General features: G+C 46.3%; 1 pseudogene; it reads left to right on the plus strand.

Moving 5' to 3' along the window:
- Positions 1-364: 364 nt before the first annotated feature.
- The window catches only part of LOC109675607 (collagen alpha-4(VI) chain-like), a 152,382-nt pseudogene continuing 133,552 nt past the window's right edge, over positions 365-19,194 (plus strand).

The raw sequence follows: 19,194 nt of genomic DNA on the forward strand, positions 1-19,194 counted from the left end.
ATTCTCTTATTTGTGCCTCCCATGTAGCTGGAACCACAGGTGCACACCACCATGCTCAGTTTGTTGGTTGACATGGAGTTTCACTTTTTGTTCAAACTAGCCTCAGTCTTCCATTTCTCTTCCTTCTGAGTAGCTAGGAGTATAGGCATGAATCCTTGTGCCCTGCCTCTGTTTTATTTTTGAGGTTTGTTTTTTGAGATGGGGTCTTGCTAACTTTTTGCAGAGGCTGACCTTGGCATTTTTTTCTTTTAAATCAACATTATTGAAGCATAATTTACATACAATGTGATATATTCATCTGAAGTTGTGTGAAGACATAAGTTTTAATGATGTTTTTCTTTTTCTCTCCAGGGTCACATCTAACATGGAGACTTGGTAGACGTATTGGGCTATCTTCTTTCTTACAGCTGCTTTTGACTTTATCAGGTCACAAAGGACTGGTAATGCATGGATTCTTCTTCTTTTTTTGGTGTCACTGGGGTTGGAACTCAGGTGCTCACCCTTGCTAGGCAGGTGCTCTACCACTTGAGCCATGCCCCCAGCCCTTTTTGCTTTAGTTATTTTTGGGATAGGTTCTCATGTTTATGCCTGGGTTGGCCTGGACTGTAAATCTCCCATTTAACTTCTGGTGCAGTTGGGATGACAGGTGCAAGCCTCCATGCCCAGCTTTTATTGGTTGAGATGGAGTCTCGAAAACTTTTTGCCTTGGCTGGCCTGGAACCAAGATCCTCCTGATCTCTGCCCTCTGAGTAGCTGGAATTATAGGCGTGAGCCACTGCCCCTTATCCCAGAATCAGAAAGCTTTTATTGAATGATAAACACTTGATTTTTTTCAACACTTAGTCCACAATGATAAAAAAAAGATACTAAAAGCATCATATTTCTGAATGTATTACCAGAGCCCTATTCTGTCTTTCTGCTGTCTCCCTGGCAGAGCTGTTCAAGGAGCAACTGTCATTATGAGATGAGTAGCTTCACAGAACACTTAGTAACACCTTTGCAATCTTTTGTTGTCATTTTATTTATCTATTTTTTGGTGGTACTGGGGTTTCAACTCAGGGCCTCATATTTGCCAGGCCCTGACTTGCTCTACCACTTGAGCCACGCTACCAGCCCTGTTTTGTGATGGGTTTTTTCAAGATAGGGTCTTGGCGAACTGTTTGCCCAGACTGGCCTTGAACCACGATCCTCCTGATCTCTGCTTCCTGAGTAGCTAGGATTACAGGCGTGAGCCACCGGCACCTGGCTTTTTGCAGTCATTTTAATAGATTATTAGGATATTTCAAGATGAAAGTCTTAACAAGAGGAAATAGTTTGAGTGGTGGAGCCCCAGCGAGATGCTGGGGAGGTGGAAATATTCAAATATAATTTCAGAGACTTATTTGCTGAGAAGAAAGCAGAAGTTCTCTGAAGTTTCCCTTTGGCTCCTGCTCACTGCCCTCTGAACAGAAGCTGTGGCAGTCTTGGCATCTTGAAACACCTTTTAAAAGTGCACAGAATGAGTGAAAAGTTACAATGGTGACAGTATAGGAGAAGGTGACACGCCTCTCTGGCTGCCTGTGATGGAACCAATACTTGTCTGGAAAACACCTTGCAGCTGGTGGCTGCTCCTGCTTGGAAAGCCCAGGGAACCACTTCGTGGTCTGTGTTTGATTGTTCCTGAGGGTGTGAAGGGGACAAAGCCATCAGCTGCCCCTGGAACAGTCACTGAACTTTTTCTTCCCGGTCAGATTGCACTTTGTCAGGAGGTCAAAGGGCAGCAGAGTCTAAAGGACCCCAAGTTCACTGTCATATGCCTTTTCTATGACCAGGATCCACTAGGCTTTACGAACACCATTAGGCAAATTTTTTTTTTTTTTTGGCATTACTGGGGTTTGAACTCCAGGACTTGTGGAAGCTAGGCAGCCACAGGTGCTCGACTGCTTGAGCCACACCTCCAGCCCTTTTCGCTTTTGTTATTTTTTAAGTAACTTTTTTTTTTTTGTGGTACTGAGGTTTGATTGGTCTTGAGTTTTTTGCCCTGAGCAGGCCTGGACAGCAATGCTTCTTTTTACACCTCCTACATAGCTGGGATCATAGGCGTGTATCACCATACTCAATTTATTGAGATGGAGTGTCAGTGACTTTTTTGTGGTACTGGGGTTTGAACTCAGGGCCTATACCTTGAGCCAGTCCACCAGTCCTTTTCTGTGAAGGGTTTCTTTCTAGATAGGATCTCACAAACTCTTTGCCTGGGCTGGCTTTGAACCACAATCCTCCTGATCTCTGCCTCCTGAGTAGCTAGGATTACAGGCGTGAGCCACTGGCACCTGGCATTAACTTTTTGCAGTGACTGGCCTCAAATTGCAGTCCTCTGGCTCTCTGCCTCCTGAGTAGCTAAGGCTAGGCAAACTTCTGTGAAGTGGGACTCACAACTCCAGAGTGACGGATGGATTTTGTGACCCTGTATTATATCAACTCCCGTAGCCCTTGTCTGCCTAAGCTCTCACGAGCTCTTTACCTTTCTATGACATGGATTTTTAATTTCACCTTGCTAACTGGCTGTCAGGAGACCTGGTTTCTGTCTAGCTCTTTGCAAGGGTCTCCACAGGGGGGGGCTTTCCCTTTTCAGGTCTTATTTTCTTTCTTTGGGAGTTGGACGAATTAGATTCCTATTCTATCCTAGTGTCGTGCAATGCCCTGACCACTAGATGCATGTGACTATTTAAATGCAAATAAAATTCAGCAAAATGAAAATTCAGCTTCTCTACCACACTAGCTGCATTTTAAGTGTTCAATGGCCACGTGTCTGGTGGTGACAACAGAGTATTGCAGAGTCTTTTAGGGTTATGTCTAGTTCTAAAATAATCATTCACAGATTTGTTTTCATTATTACAAGATTTCCATTCTTGCAAGTGCTGTCTCCTCCCTCCCTCTCCTCCTTCCCTTTCTTTGTAGGGACAGCTGTCATCCTTGCTGCAGCTGGAGGTTGGGGTGCCAGCCAGTAAAGGAGACCTAGGTGGATATCAGTGGGAACCCGATTGGTAGAAAGCTGGGTTCTCTAATAAGCTCAAGGTAGGGTGAAGGATCTGAGTAAAGAGTCAAATGTCTACAGAAAGGAGTGGAGGGCCTCAGGTGGGCAGGTGAGGGGGCAGAGGAAGAGGTGAGTGTCTGGGGTGTGTGCATATTGGCCCCGGACAGCTGTGTGCTCTCCCAGTTGAGCCACACTCCCAGCAATCGTTTTAATTTGAGATGACTCTGTTTCTCAGTCTGCAGGGAGGCCTCTGTGGGAGATGTCGTGTTTCTGGTGGGTGCCAGCATCCACCCCCAGCATGCTCGCGGTGTGAAGAACTTCCTGTATTCGCTGGTGAATGGCTTCAACGTCAGCAGAGACCCTCCACGTGGGGCTGGCCCAATACAACGACACCCCTCTTTCTGAGTTCCTGCTTTCCACCTATTACCACAAAGGTGACATGTTGAGACACTTCAATTTCAGCCCAAAGGCAACAGGATGGGACTGGCCCGGGGTTCATTCTAGACCACCTCTTCCAGGAAGGAGCCGGGAGCCGGGTGAGCCCAGGGATCCCTCGGATGGCCTCGGATGGTGGCCAGTAGTGGCCTGGCTGAGGACAGCATCCATGAGCCCGCAGAGGCCCTCAGGAGGGCGGGCATCCTGCTGTGTGCTGTTGGCCTCAGAGATGCGGTCCAGGCGGAGCTCAGGGCGACTGTGAGTAGTCCCAAGGACATGTTCACCTCCTTGGTTCCCAGCTTCTCTGGTCTGCCCAGTCTTGCCCAGAAGCTGTGACCAGAGCTCTGTGACACGTTGGCAAAGGCTGCTCGATCTGTTGATGCCGTGACTCCAGGTGCACAGGCCTCTCCTTTCTTTCTGATCTCACTGTGACAGGACCCCAAGCTTTTGCTATCTTACACATTCCTCTCACCAGCCTTTGTATCTGTTTAATTTTGTGTGTGTTTAATTTTGAAACTGAAATTCCATAAGCCACTGTCCACTTCTCTGTTCCTCTCTAATCACTGACCCAAGATTTACCAGTCCTGTGGGCCTTATGTGTGACCCTACACTGATGTAGTGTAAGTCCTTTTTTTTTTTTTAGCACTGGGATTTGAACTCAGGGTGCCTTGCACTTGCTAGGCAGGTGCTCTACCTCTGGAGTCACACACACAGCCCTTTTTTGTTTTAGTTCTTTTTGAAATAGGGTCTTGTGTTTTTTCCAGCACCAGGCTAGACCACTATCCTTCTATTTATGCTTGCTGTGCAGCTGGGATGACAAGTGCTTGCTACTGTGCCCAATTATTCTCTGATAGGGTCTTGAGAACTTTTTGCCTGGGCTGGCCTGGAACTGTGATTGTCTCATCTTTGCCTCTTGAGTACTTGGGATTATAGGCATGAGCCACTGTGCTCAGCCTGGATATGTCCATTTTTGAAGGAAGAATTATTTGTTCCTAGAGTTGTTTACCCATATTGCTTGGATGTGGGCCAATAGCAAGGGAGAGAGGCAGAAAGTTTGCTTATTTCACCACCAGCATGTGGGTTAAGAGGATATATTTGGGGTAAGAAAGACCTGGGTTTAGATCCTAGTCCTCTACTTTCTCTGTCACGTCACCTCTCTGACTCTAAATTTTCTTCCTAGGATGATAGTACCTACTAACAAAAGCATTAAACAAAATTGAACAAGTAAAGAACCTGGCACTGTACATGGCTAATCAGAATGTCTGTAAGCATTTCCTGTTGCTACCTGTGAGGAAATATGCCTGGCATCAGCTTTGCGTTTTTGTTGGTGATGGACACAAGCTGGTGAAAGTTCTTCATAAATTATTAAGCTCCGTAATAAAGCATTCAACTGTGAGTAGAGAGAAAAAGATTATTTGTGGACCTCATTAAAAGCCACAAGAGGGCCAGCTACAGTGGTTCACACCTATAATCCCAGCTACTCCAGAGATGGAGATAGGAGTGGTCCAAGGTTGCCCCTGGCAAAAGTGTGAGAATCTGTCTGTAAAAAAAACAAAAACCCCCAAGTGGATATAGCCTTCATTATTTTTTCATTATTTTTGTATTTCTATATAGAGTTGGTGAATTGGTAGAAGTGCTAAAATTTTTGATGCATATATGGTTATATTACTGCATTTGTACAGCCAAAGAAATCTTATAACCTTAATTTTCTATAGCACTTTAAGGTTTACAAGGAAGTTTTATGTAATCGTTCTATGTCACCATTTCCTTTTTTAAAAATACATATATATTTTTATTATTCATATGTGCATACAAGGCTTGGGTCATTTCTCCCCCCTGCTCCCACCCCCTCCCTTACCACCCACTCCGCCCCCTCCCTCTCCCTCTCTCCCCCACCCCCTCAATACCCAGCAGAAACTGTTTTGCCCTTATCTCTAATTTTGTTGTAGAGAGAGTATAAGCAATAATAGGAAGGAACAAGGGGTTTTGCTGGTTGAGATAAGGATAGCTATACAGAGCATTGACTCACATTGATTTCCTGTGCGTGGGTGTTACCTTCTAGGTTAATTCTTCTTGATCTAACCTTTTCTCTAGTTCCTGGTCCCCTTCTCCTATTGGCCTCAGTTGCTTTTAAGGTATCTGCTTTAGTTTCTCTGCATTAAGGGCAACAAATGCTAGCTAGTTTTTTAGGTGTCTTGCCTATCCTCACCCCTCCCTTGTGTGCTCTCGCTTTTATCATGTGCTCAAAGTCCAATCCCCTTGTTGTGTTTGCCCTTGATCTAATGTCTGCATATGAGGGAGAACATATGATTTTTGGTCTTTTGGGCCAGGCTAACCTCACTCAGAATGATGTTCTCCAATTCCATCCATTTACCGGCGAATGATAAAATTTTGTTCTTCTTCATGGCTGCATAAAATTCCATTGTGTATAGATACCACATTTTCTTAATCCATTCGTCAGTAGTGGGGCATCTTGGCTGTTTCCATAACTTGGCTATTGTGAATAGTGCCGCAATAAACATGGGTGTGCAGGTGCCTCTGGAGTAACCTGTGTCACAGTCTTTTGGGTATATCCCCAAGAGTGGTATTGCTGGATCATATGGTAGATCAATGTTTAGCTTTTTAAGTAGCCTCCAAATTTTTTTTTCCAGAGTGGTTGTACTAGTTTACATTCCCACCAGCAGTGTGGGTAGTGGGCCTTTTCCCCTCTCCTGTGGAGTTTTCCTCCCACTGCCGCTTTTACAAGCTTTACCGCTCCTGTTTGCTGGGTGTGTGTGCTGCTGCTCCTGTCTTCTCCTGCCTGGCGTGTTTATTTACAGTTCCATGTGGGATTTCCCCTTCCCTCATCTTCAGCGTTCGGGGCACCCTGCCCTCTTTGCTACGTGTCTTTATTGTTGTTATTGCTTATTATTCAGTATTTTTTCCTTTTTTCCCTGGGTGGGGGTTGATCTGTCCAGGGGGCTATGCTGATCTGGCCCAGGGTTGTCTGTGGGAGTACCATGTACTGCTTAGCTCACCTTGTGGTCTGTGTCTTCCCAAGCTGTCTGGGCTCCAGCGTCTGGCCTTATGTCACCATTTTCTTGGTGTTCTACAGTTTTCAAATCTTGCTCAAATTGCTTATCTGACTGGCCCATCACCTCAACTGTAGATATGCAGGGTAATTAGTCTTATTATTTGCACTTTTCAGGTGAGGAAACTGAGGCCAAAGGTACCACAAGTACAAGACAGAGCTGGGGACCTGGTCCCAGAGTTTCAGAGCCAACCCCCTGTACTAGAGCAGGAGTGTTAGCTGTAACCCCAGAGGCAGAACCTGAAATGAGGATTTGTTAAGAAGCAATGTGTTAAGAAGGAGCTCCTGGGGCAGTCAGCAGGGGGTGGGCATGCAGGATGGAGAAGCAGAGGAAGGAAAGAAGGATGTGCTTGCAGGCAAATGCACCACAGAGGGTAGATTTTGCTTGATCCTGCAGGGGAACTCAAATGCACGTTACACCTCAACGTTGTCTAGGCCTTGAATGTAGCTTGAGCAAGGAACTGAGCTTTAAAACAGTGTGAGGAGACTATGCTTACACCTAAAATCCCAGCTCCTGGGAACAATCACTGTTCTCCAGGCTGGTCCAGGCAAAATGTTAACAAGACCCCCATCTCAACCAATAGTTGAGTGTGGTGGCCCATGCTTGTCATCCCAGCCACATGGGAGGTGTAGGTTGAAGGATTGTGGTCCAAGGCCAGTCCCAGGCGAAAAACACAAGACGCTATCTGAAAAATAACTAAAGCAAAAAAAAAAGCTGGGGGCGTGGCTCAAGTGGTAGAGCACCTGCCTAGCAAGTGTGAGTACCTGAGTTCAAGCCCTAGTACTGCCAAAAAAAAAAAAAAAAATAGAAGGCTCAGGGATTTTTCCAAGGGATTGTCCAAGTGGATTTCAAGGTTGGCAGATGCAGCAGAGCAGGTCTGAGGCCTCAGAGGCTGAGTGTCAGTTCTCTGAGCACACTATCACTTGGGGTGAGCATGGTGTCTGAGGACCACTGAGCAGGGGCGCCCACTGTTGTCTTCCTTTCTATATACCATTCAGCTCCACTGGTTCTCAGTATTGCTAGTGGTGACCTCACTCTGCTCCCTGTCCCTTCTGCAGCTTCCAGAGAAGCTGCCCTGGCAGACATCGTCTTCCTGTGGACAGCTCAACCAGCATCGGCCCCCAGAACTTCCAGAAAGTGAAGAACTTCCTTTACTCTGTGGTCTCGGGACTGGAGATCAGCAGTGACCAGGTCCAAGTGGGACTTGCCCAGTATGACAACATCTACCCTGCCTTCCAGCTGAACCAGTGCCCCCTGAAGAGCACGGTCTTGGAGCAGATCCAGAACCTGTCCTACTGCATGGGAGGCACAAACACAGGGAGTGCCCTGGAGTTCACCAGGGCCAACTACTTCACTGAGCAGGTGGCAGCCGGGCCAAGGACAGGGTCCCTCACATAGTGGTCTTGGTGACAGACGGGGAGTCGAATGATGAGATCCAACTTGCAGCTGACAGGTTGAAAGATGATGGTGTTGCCGTGTATGTGGTCGAGGTCAGTGTTCAGGACATCCAGGGGTAACAAATGATAGCCAGTGAGCCTTTCGAGAAGTTTCTTGTCATCACTGAAAACTTCAACATCCTGCAGGATTTCTCAGGAAGCCTGCTTCAGACTCTGTGCTCTGTGGCTGAGGGTAAGATAAGAGGTGAGCAGAGTCAAAACCCAGCATTCCAATGACACCCCTCACTGTGATGCCAGCCAGAGTCCTCTGGGTGTGGTGGGAGGGCAGGGGAAGGGGTTTCTACCATCACTGGAGAACCTGGGGAGGCCTCCTAGAGGAAAGGAGGTCTGAGCAGGGATGGAAGGGTGGGAGGAGCTCTCGTGGACAGAAAAGAAGAAAAAGAACAGTCTACTGTGTTGTTCAGAGTAAACAGCATGGGTTTTGAAATCCAAGGACCTATTTTTGGTGGTAACGGGTTTGAACTCAGTACCTTGCACTTGCTAGGCAGGGATTCCACCACTTGAGCCACACCTGCAGCTCCTGAAGACCTGACTTTTTTTTTTTTCCAGTACTGGGGCTTGAACTCAGAGCCTACACCTTGAGTCGCTCCACCAGTCCTTTTTTGTGAAGGGTTTTGCAAACTATTTGCCTGGGCTGCCTTCGAACCTCGATCTTCCTGATCTCTGCCTCCTGAATAGCTAGTATTACAGGTGTGAGCCACTGGCACCAGCGAAGACCTGATTTTTATCATGCACTTGCCATATTTTAGTTATGTGACATCAACAGAAGCTTCACTTTGATTTCCTTACCTGCAAATATGGGTAGTCACGCTTGCCTAGAAGAATGGTTATGATGATCCAACCAGATCAAGTGCATAAAAAGTTCAGGTGCAAAGCAGTTACTCAGTAATGGCAAATTCTTCTTGCCTGTTCTACTGCTTGAAAAGGAATAATGTAGGACTGGGGGTGTGAGTGGCTGCTAGCCAGCCAAAGCCCTGAGTTCAAATCCTGTACTGCCAAAAAAAGAGAGAAGGATGGAAAGGTGTAATAGAGTGGACAATAAAGACAGGAGGCTGGAAGAGGGGGCAAGCCTGTGATGAAGTCCTGCGGAGGAGGGGGAAGACTGGATGTACTGTTGTGTAACACCTTACCTCTCCCTTTCACATCACCCACACAAAACCATCCGGCAACTCAATTTCCATAAGAGCTTGATTTGATTAACTTTCTCTTCTGTCTTTTCCTCCCCTTGCCTTCTCATTTTACTTCCAGAATCCACCCAGGCCCATGCAGACATGGTCTTTCTTATTGTCACCTCGGAGGAAACCTCACCGGCCAGTTTCCAGTGGATGCGAAATTTCGCCTCCATAGTGGTTGGCATGCTGGCGGTGGGCAGGGACAGGTACCAGATTGGGCTGGCTCAGTATGGTGACCGAAGTCACATTGCGTTTTTGCTCAATACTTACAGGACCCAGAATGAGGTGATGACTCACATCCAGGAGCACTTTGTGCCCCGAGTGGCCCCAGGAGGACTGGCCATGCTCTGCGCTACCTCCATCAGACCTGCTTCCAGGATGCGCTGGGAAGCCGGTTTCTCCAGGGCATCCCGCAGTACACGGTGGTCCTTATGTCGGCAAATCTGAGGATGAGGACTGGGATGCTGCACAGACTGTGGGATGCTGCATGCGAGTCGTGGCTGTGGGGGTGCAGGACTTTGACAGGAGGGAACTGCAGGGGATGGGCTCCCCGGCCCTGTGTATACCATGCAAGGAGAAGACGGAGTCACACAGTTAACGCAGGATGTGAGTGTGATGATCCAAGGGGCTCAGGAGTCCGAGTTCAGCACGGAGGCTGCAGAGTGAGCTGGAGCAGGTAAGGCTTGGTCCCTCACTATGTGAGCCACTGGGAGGTTTTGGTATAAGAGGAAGGTCTGAGGAAAGAGCTGAGAAGAGGGGCATTCTGGATCCCTCAGTACCACTAACACCTGTGGCTAGGGAAGAGAAGGGGGTGGTGCCTCAGTTCCATGTGTCAGTTAACTAACGGTCACCGTGACGATGCTGTATGACAGGCCATCTGAAAAGCCAGTGACTGGAAGAATTGATTCCCACAGAGCTGGATCAGTGGGTCATGGTTGGACTCAACTGAAGACCTTTGCCAACCTTGCCTGAGCTCTTTCATAATCTCTGATTTGGTTGGGCATTGGTTGGTCTACGTTTGACTCTGCTCCACGTAGCTCTTATCTTCCTTCTGGGGCATCGGGCCAGCGCTTCCCATGGTAACTGCAGAGATGCAGAGAGAAACCCAGTCACAGAAGTACTTTTTAGGCCTTAGCTGCATCTGTTAGCATTCCATTGGGCAAAGCAAGTCATGTAAGAATGTATATCCCTCTCATGGAATTAGGGTGTGCGGGTGGGGGGTAGGTAGTGACTGTTTCTGAACAACAATCTAAGATACCACGTTCCTTTTCCAAGAGCGGGAGCATTCAGGTTTTCCCAGAGATTAGATAAGTCTTGCCTCAGCTTGGCATCCCAGGTGCTCACGGAAGGCACCGTTGATATTTGGTAGAACAGTTCACAGTGGAGGATTGTCTGGTGCATTTGCAGAGACTTAGCATCCCTGATTCCTGTTAGTAGCATTGCTTAATCATTATGCAAGTCCCAAACACCCTTAGATAGCCCCAAAATGTCCCCTGAGAATGGGTACATGGCTGGTGACCATGGAACCTTATCTCCTGCTAAGGCTTCTTCCACTTTCTATTCAGGCTGAGCCACTCATCATTTGCTGTGTTTACGTCTTGCTTTCCCTTCTCCAGCTCTACCCTGGAACAGGTTGTGCTATGCTCCTGGAATGCCTAGCCAAAATTTACCTCTCAGTTGGGGTGCTGGGGATAGAACCCAGGGCCTCGTGCTTGCTAGGCAAGTGCTCTACCACTTGAACCATGCCTCCATTCCCACTTTCAGCTTTTAAGTTACCCTCTTAAAGTATCTCTTGACCCCCACAGCTAGAAGTGATCTATTTTTCCTTTCTCTGAGTTGTCACAACTCTGCCCAGACCTCTCAACATCTTGAACTAATGGGCCTCGGAAATTTCATGGGCAGAAATGAGACAAGAGGAGGAAAATCCAGGGACTAAGAAGCACCTTATACGTCCTATGTTAGGTAGAAAGACAACAAAAGGATGGAGATGGAATTGTGCAGCTCCCTTAATAATGGGTGCATCTTGGCCAGGTGTAGTGGTACACATCTGTAATCCCAGCTCCTTGGAGGTCAGAGACAGGAGATCAAGGTCCAAGGTTGGCCTGGGCAAAACTTGAAAACTGTCTAAAAAACAAGTGAAGCGAAAAGGGGATATGGCTCAAGTGGTAGAGCGCCTGACTGGCAAGTGTGAGGCCTGAGTTCAAAACCTCCCAAGCCCCAGTACTGGCCCCCAAAAGGGGTGTCATCTTAATATCTAGTGAAAAAGGAGGAGGGCACCCTTGGCAAAGGGAAGACCCTGATAAGGTGTTGGAAGTGGAAAAAGTCTGAATAAATTTGGACGACAGTGAAAAAGACGCTGAGTCACCTGGGATTGGGGGAGCCTTAGAAACTGTGACAGATGAGGATGGACCCTGATTACAGGGTCCCAAGGCACCAGAAGTACCTGGAGGCTTCTAAGCAGGATAGATGCCATGGTCAGAGTGTCCTGGTGAGAGAGAAAGAGAGAGAGAGAGCGAGGGCCCTCAGTGGGGGCTGGCACCCAGATGGTACCTCAGACTCAGAAGGTAGGTACTAGGAGCTGTCACCTGGCCACCTGGGGAGCACATCTGAGCCCAGCCAAGGGTGGCTCAAGAGAGGAGGAATCCTGGGGACATGGTAGAGGAGACTCATAGTCCTCAGTAACAAACAGGCAAAGGCAGGGGATGTCAGACAGGCTTGGAGTTTCTAGACAAGGTGCTTTAGACTTGTGCAAGCCAGGGACAGCCCCTTCCTTTTAAAATCTGGATTGATCTTGGTTCTTTCCAGAAGGACTGCAGGGGAAATTGTAGGCCACCAAGAGACCAAAAATAAGTGGAGTTTAATCTGTACCCCTGTATTCTCTTCTCTCAGTCTTTCTTCACAATGTTCAGTTGTTCCGGCCTTCTGTATGTGTAATTTGGAATGTGTGCTAGGGTTTTTTTTTTTTTTCTTCCTTTTTCTTTTTTGGTGGCACTGGGATTTGAACTCAGGGCCTTGCACTTCCTAGGCAGGCACTCTACCACTTGAGCTATGCCACAAGCCGATTTTGCTTGGATAGGGTTTTGTGTTTTTGCCTGAGCCAACCTCAGATTGCGATCCTCTTACCTACCTATGCCTCCTAGGTAGCTGGAACTGCAGGTGCCTACCACCACACATGGCTTGTTTGTCGAGATGGGGATCTTGTTAACTTTCTGCCTGCCTGGCTTCCAACCACAGTCCTCATGATCTCAGCCTCCCGATCAGCAGGGATCGTGAGACACCAAGCTTGGCCTAGGGAGGTTTCTTTTGTCATACTTCCACGCAGATCTTAACCTCATTGTTTTTTTTTTCATTTTTCTTTTATTATTCATATGTGCATACAAGGCTTGGTTCATTTCTCCCCCCTGCCCCCACCCCCTCCCTTACCACCCACTCCACCCCCTCCCGCTCACCCCCCTCAATACCCAGCAGAAACTATTTTGCCCTTATCTCTAATTTTGTTGTAGAGAGAGTATAAGCAATAATAGGAAGGAACAAGGGTTTTTGCTGGTTGAGATGAGGATAGCTATACAGGGCATTGACTCACATTGATTTCCTGTTAGTGTGTGTTACCTTCTAGATTAATTCTTTTTGATCTAACCTTTTCTCTAGTACCTGGTCCCCTCTTCCTATTGGCCTCAGTTGCTTTTAAGGTATCTGCTTTAGTTTCTCTGCGTTAAGGGCAACAAATGCTAGCTAGTTTTTTAGGTGTCTTACCTATCCTCACCCCTCCCTTGTGTGCTCTCGCTTTTATCATGTGCTCAAAGTCCAATCCCCTTGTTGTGTTTGCCCTTGATCTAATGTCCACATATGAGGGAGAACATATGATTTTTGGTCTTTTGGTCCAGGCTAACCTCACTCAGAATGATGTTCTCCAATTCCATCCATTTACCAGCGAATGATGACATTTCGTTCTTCTTCATGGCTGCATAAAATTCCATTGTGTGTAGATACCACATTTTCTTAATCCATTCGTCAGTGCTGGGGCGTCTTGGCTGTTTCCATAACTTGGCTATTGTGAATAGTGCTGCAATAAACATGGATGTGCAGGTGCCTCTGGAGTAACAGTCTTTTGGGTATATCCCCAAGAGTGGTATTGCTGGATCAAATGGTAGATTGATGTCCAGCTTTTTAAGTAGCCTCCAAATTTTTTTCCAGAGTGGTTGTACTAGTCTACATTCCCACCAACAGTTGTGGACACAGAGGCTTTCCCTGCCTGAGACACTGACTCCAACAGGGAGGGAGTGGCCTGGACTCCTCATGGTGGGCATTTGTGCTTTGTTCCTCTATTTGGAGCAGACAGAGGGACGGTTCTTCCATAGCAAGGGGAAACAGTCAAGAAGCCCAATATTTGGACAAAGAGTTTTCATAGGCTCCTGCAACATTTCATGTTGTCTCTGTTGAAATAGCATGACATTTATCAGAGAAAGGTACCCAGATTAATAGTCACAATTTGTTATTTTATTCTTTTACCAAGGGCAAGAGAGAGGGAAATATAAATGAAGGAGGTTTCAGGACTATAAAAAATAATTTGAGAGATGGGCACTGGTGGTTCATGCCTGTAATCCTAACTTGGGAGGCAGAGATGGGAAGGACCGTGGTTTGAGGCTTGCCTAGGCAAAAACTTCTTGAGATCCCATCTCAATCAATAGTTGGGCACAGTGTGTGCCTGTTTCACGGCTATGTGGGAGGCTGAGATTGAGAGGATGGAAGTTCCAGGCCACCTAGGCAAAAAGGTTTGTGAGACCCCATCTCAACAGAAAAGGCTGAGCATGGTGGTACACACCTGCCATTCAAGCTACTTGGGAAGCATAAATAGGATCATGATTCAAGTCTGCCTGGGGAAAATGTGAGACCCCATCTCCAAAATAACCAGGGCGCAAGGGGCTGGAGGCATGGCTCAAGTGGAAGAGCTCCTGCCTATCAAGCATAAAGCCCTGAGTTCAAACCCAGTACCACTAAAAACAAAAAAACCAGCCCCCCACTCCCCTCAAAAAAACCCCAAATAACAAAACCCTTTGACCCAGGAGCTCTTAAACTAGAAAAATAAAAACAAAACAAAGCAAAACAAAAAAAGCCAGTCAAGGCTCAGATGCTTCTAAGAGACTTAGATAAATTGAGAAGCGATGTGAAAGTACTTTATCAAACTGGGTGTGGTGGTGCACACCTGTAATCCCAGCACTTGGAAGCCTGAGGCAGGAGTATCATGAGTTCGAGGCCAGCTTGGGTTACATGACAAGACCCTCTTGTTGTTGTTTTAAAGCCCTTTCATATGCGAATTCGTATCTTTCCATATTTGGCAAGTGAGAACTCTGTATGTTCTTTGACCATATGCCAAATAATGGCTTCCAGTAGCTTCCAAAGTGCATGAGTAAAGTGGCCTGTATGTATGACTGCGTTAGAGAGACTGTCACAATGCCACCGCGTGTGAGCGTGGTCTTTTTAACTCTGCTCATGCAAATCCCTTCTTTCTGTTTTCGTTCAATTTGGCAGAGCGAGGCAATCCAGTTTCCACCATGTCATCCATCTCCGCAAGGCCACTGTCCCCTCTCTAAATATGGGTCCTGATGCTGTGAGGATTGCCTTGGTTGTCTAGTGAGGCACCGAGACTTGAATTTTCCTGGACACATTTCAGGATGCCGCCCAAGTCTTGGAGCATCTGGACCCCTAAGCCCCCAGAGGACGAAGACCGGTGCTGCCCTGGATTTCCTGAGGAATGAGGTTTCCATCCCAGGGAGAGGCCACCGGTCCGGCCCGGGCGGGCAGCAGGTGGCCGTGGTCATCACAGAAGGGCTGTCTTAGGACGACGTGCCAGACCTGCTTCTTGCCTCCCCAGGGCGGAGGTCACCATCTACGCGTGGGCACCTGGACAACCTCAGAGGGGCAGGACCTGGAGAAGACGGCCGCCTACCCCCCCTGGAAGCCTGCCATCCCCCTGGAATCTTTTCTGCAGCTGTCCCTTGTGCGGAGCAAGCTTAGAAACTGGCTCTGGCCAGAGATTGAGGGCGTGAGGGCTTTTCCTCCCCGGGAAGGGTTGTACCCCACAGGAAGGTAGGAGTGGATCTTCCATGTCAGGTAGGTTTTCTTTATTTAAGAATAAATTATGCTGCTTGCTCACTACATCCACTCTTGGTACAGTCCATCAAGGAAAAAAAATGGTAATTCATTAAAAATCAGAAACCCCAAATTTAGAAAATCTTTGTTTTATCACGATTCTAAACAGTATAGAAGAATGTGAAGTAGAAAGGAAACATTTTTTTCTCCTTCTGTGTTACCCTTCATCCCGTCTAAGGCTTTGATGAAGTATGTATATTTGCAGTAGAAACTCTGTGCTTCTACTGCAAAATGAGTATTGATTGACAAAATCTTAAGTCATTTAAGCAGGGAAATATTTTTATTTATTCGTGTGTATTAATTGTACAAGGCAGTTCATTGTGATACTTCCATACACAGATATAATACGCTCAGGTCATATTCTCCCTCCCCCCAGCCTTCACCCCTCCTGCTGTGGTCAGAAAAGCTATAAGGAGCCTGGTGGCTCACAGTTGTAATCCCAGCTATGCAGGAGGCAGAGGACTACAGGACTGGACAAAAGGTTAGTGAGACCCCATCTCAACAGAAAAGCCAGGTGTGGTGGTGTGCACCTGTCATCCCAGCTATGTGAGAGGCATAAATAGGTCAATCCAGTCCAGGCTGGCTGGAGCAAAAAAGCAAGACCCTACCTCAGTGTGCCTCAGGTGGTAGAGCGCCTGTGTGAGGCCATAAGTTCAAACCCTAGTACTGCCAAAAGAGGTATACTTGAAATTCTAAAAAGTTTAACATAAAATATATAAATAAACATTAATTTGCCTCTCTGTTGAGTATAACCAAAGCCTTTTTGAATATTGGACTTCTGAATATTTTTTCATAAACCATCCTCTAGTATATTATGTATTACTTCTAGTTTCAGCTTCTATTAAATAGGAAGAGAATTTAGCTATTTCTGAAATAATCCCAAGTACCAACATCTGTACTGACTGTTTTTTTTGGTGGTACTGGGATTTGAACTCAGGGCTTCACACTGCTGGGCAGGCGCTGTACCATTTGAGCCACTCCACCAGCCCTCCTTTCTGACCTTTATGATCTCAAATACTGTCTTTCTTGGGCTACGTGGCACACCAGCATTTTTTTTTTAACAACTTGCCTTTGTTATTTTTTAAGCCGTTAACCTGCAGTAAAGCTCTTTTATTCGCACCAATTTCTTATTGACTTGTACATTATTTGATTACCTGTGTAATTAGAATAAAAATACCACAAATAGTTTAGGAGCAAACTCCACTGTGACAAACCTGTCTTTCACTGAGCAGAACAGACTGTGGCCTGTGTGGGAGCCCTCTGTATTTTACAGAGGAAAGAGAAAACATCAGTTTATCCGGTGAGTTCCTTCAGTGCAGGCCAGTTATGTCAGTTCCTACTGTATATTCAGTTAAATACTGAGTAAACAGGGAAAAAAGTGGTTAAGTTTGTGCACTTTAGAGTAAAAATGCCTAGATTTTAAATCTATGTACTTGTCTATTTTTGTCCATCCATGCTAATATTTCTTAGGTTCAAATAGAATCATAGATTTAAACTAGAATCATTGACATGTACATAATTGGCTTAAAAATTCAAGGCTGAATTTTTAATACTTCACTGAAGTATATTTTTAAACAAATACTAACTGATCTGTTATTTCTTGATTACGTGTCCTGAGGTCTAGCAATGCGAACTATAGAGGTAAGTTTCTATCTTTCTCTTTGACCTGCATTCTTAGTCCCTTTTCTGTTTTGGGAGTGAGAAACCAAAGCATTACAAAGAAATTTCATTTTCCTGAACATTCCCTGCCTATGTTCTGTTGGGAAGAAGGAGAGAAAGGGCCTAGCCTGGTTCACAACTGGTATGAAGAGTTGAGAGTTGACTTCTTTTTCAGACTATGTAGCTAAGAAGAGACCCGGAATCGGGAAAATCAGCCCCAAGTCTTAGAGTGGGTAGGGGTTGCAGAAACTTAGAAATAAATAGAAGCTTTGGTGGAGTCTGAGCTTGAGAGGACTGTGGTTCGAGGCCAGCCTGGGAAAATAGTGCATAAGACCCTATGTCTCAAATAACCAGAGCAAAATGACTGGAGGTGTGGCTTGAGTGGTAGAGTGCCTGCTTGCAAGTGTGAAGCCCTGAGTTCAAATCCCAGTCCTAAAAAACCTCCAAACATAGAAACTTTGATGATTTTACCTGACTTCTTCCCTGGATGACCACAGTGGTCTCAATTTCTGCCCCTTATTGGTCACTTGCTGTATCTGTGTGTGTGACACTGGTGGATGATGAACAGTGCCAGACTGTAAGGAATATTCTCTCTTTCCCTCTCCTCCTGCCCACCCCCCCAAAAAAACCCACCCCAAGGTTGGCAGGAGTGCACAGAGCCAGGGCCATCCGCTCCTCTGGTCAATGCAAAGACCCTGGTGATTAGTGAAGTCTGTTTGGGCCACTGCTGCATGGGCTGCAGGGAGGCCCTGACCCGCACAGTGGTCCTTTCCCAGATCTCAGCAGCTGTTCATCTGCCATGAGTGGACGCTGGGTACCAGTGAGATCCCACTTTCTGTCCTATTTTCCCTCTTCTTTAGAGGATCCAACAAACACCTCCATAAGTGCAGACCTGTACTCTCTCTAACCATCTGAGCCACACTCCTTTCCAATGTGGGACCCTCTAGGAGAGGGTTGCTGGATGAATATCATTTAGGCAAATTACAGACAATTTTTTGCTTCAGAACAAATATGTCCCATATATTGTACGGCCCTAGATCCTACCTAGGCCTGGGCAGGGGAGCCCAACTCCTGCCTCAGACCTCTTGCCTTTCAGCCAGGAAGCGTGAAGAAAGAGGCTCTTAGTACTTCCCAGAGAAGGGGATTCCAGAGATTAACAACACGAGGCCAAGTGAACTCACTAGAAGGGCAAGGAGAAAAGCAGGTTTTATTTATTTTCTGTGGACTTGCTAGCTGACCAAAAAAAAAAAAAAATCAACCACTGGATATTCTGAACGCTGAATTTTTAATACTCAGTTCAGTTGCATTTATATGATTTTACTAAAGCCTCACAATAAATTTCCCCAAGAGCTATGAAGATCCTGGTTTGAAAGGGGCCAAGGTTGCTGTCAGTGATGGAGACAGGATCTAGAATCTTCTCATCCATAGTCAGATGCATTATACAGGGGAGACAGGATCTAAATCCAGAGTCATTCTGCCGTTTGAATTCTAAGCCTTAATACTAAGTGACTTGTTTACATCAAATTCATCAATTAAAATTTTATAAAGTGTAGTCTTTTGCCTGTGCATTTAAGAAATGCAATTTGGATTAAAGGCAAGATGAAGGAAACTGAGGAAATTCATAGTTGCAAAGATGCTTCAACTCTTCTTGACTGGCAGTGTGGCTCAAGTGGTAGAGTACCTGCCTAGCAAGTGCAAGACACTGTGTTCAAACCCCAATACTGGAAAAAAAAAGACATTCTGACTTTTTATTTTCAGTTTATTCTCAATTTCCCTATTTGAGAAATTCCAACTTATATTTATTTCATATATTCAGTGGGGATGAGCAGAACCAGGTTCTGAGACAAAGATTAGGGTGCAATTGATTTATCTGGGTGGTGACCCCAAGGGACACTGAGAGGGGAGTGGAAAGGGAAGACAGCCAATAGTGGGAGAGAGTTAACTTATAGGTTATTATTGCTGTAGGCGTTTGGGGCTCAGTTCTGTTGGGACCTCAGAGAAGCAGTGTAGAACTCACCCAGGAGTTGTCCTACCCAAGAGGAGAGGAGCTAGGGTATTTATCTACCCATTACCAGCCATTAATTGGTGGTTGCTTCCATTCTTCCTTCCAGGGACTCTGGTCTGCCCAGCGTGTAGGCTGATCACGCTCCCAGCTGAAGAACACAGAGCACTCCAATAAGTGCTGAGGGGATCAGGGGGACAGTCGCTACATGCCACCCAGACTCTGTTCTAATGGC

This window comes from Castor canadensis, chromosome 17 (genome assembly GCF_047511655.1).
Source record: "Castor canadensis chromosome 17, mCasCan1.hap1v2, whole genome shotgun sequence".
Taxonomy (NCBI): Eukaryota; Metazoa; Chordata; class Mammalia; order Rodentia; family Castoridae; genus Castor; species Castor canadensis.